The following is an 851-nucleotide window of genomic DNA, read 5'->3' on the forward strand; positions in this document are numbered from 1 at the left end:
AGGCAAAGTGGAAGAGGGAATGGGCAATGAAGGGCATAATGCCGGCTGAGCTTAGCTGGAGTACAGGCAGGAATACCCTCACATCTGGCTGGAACAGCTCAGCTGTGCCAGGTGGATGTTAGTCAACAAGGCAGCCTGTGTAATGTAAGTGTCCTTCTTGGGAGAAGAATCTCTGAAGAGGCAGAAGTCAGCAGGATGTTAAGATGCCTCCAGGGCTAGTGTGGGTTGGAGAACTGGTGTACCTATGCCTTGCATATCCCAAATGTCATCCTCTGCAGCCTGAGCACAGCCCTCAAAGATTCATTCCCAACATTTATCCCTTTCTCCCTTGCCTCCTTTGAGCCACAGGCTCCCACCGCAGCTCCATGGAGAGGGCCAGGTCCTTGGCCAGCTTGAACTGGTGTCGATTGATCTGCCACACCGATTTAGACACTGGTCAGAGCTGCATCGGTGTGCGTACAGTGTGCCCAGGCAGGCACACATCTCCAAGGTGTGGCAGCTCTGCTGTCCGTCTCCCTTTCCCCTGGAAAAGTCGAAACAAATCACAGCTCTTCTTTGCTCCCTTGCTTCGCGGCCGGATCTCATCAGTGGCTCTCTGGGGGCAATGAAAGAGTCAACAGAAGAGATGCTTCAATTTCCTGAAAGGTCAAATAACTGGGGACCCCCTTCTTCTCTAATGGACTGCAAGCCATGCTGTAGGAGCTGCGGCTTTAAACTCTCCATAACTTTGCAGCTCAAGGGATTAGAAATTATGTCTATTTACTTTCAAGTCATGAAAAACAGCTCCTTTAAAAGAACCACCAAGGTCCTGGGAACCTGGAAAGGAGTTTCCAAGGGTGATGTAAGTGTTC

Source organism: Eurypyga helias, unplaced genomic scaffold, assembly GCF_000690775.1.
Source record: "Eurypyga helias isolate BGI_N326 unplaced genomic scaffold, ASM69077v1 scaffold14886, whole genome shotgun sequence".
In the NCBI taxonomy this organism is placed as follows: domain Eukaryota; kingdom Metazoa; phylum Chordata; class Aves; order Eurypygiformes; family Eurypygidae; genus Eurypyga; species Eurypyga helias.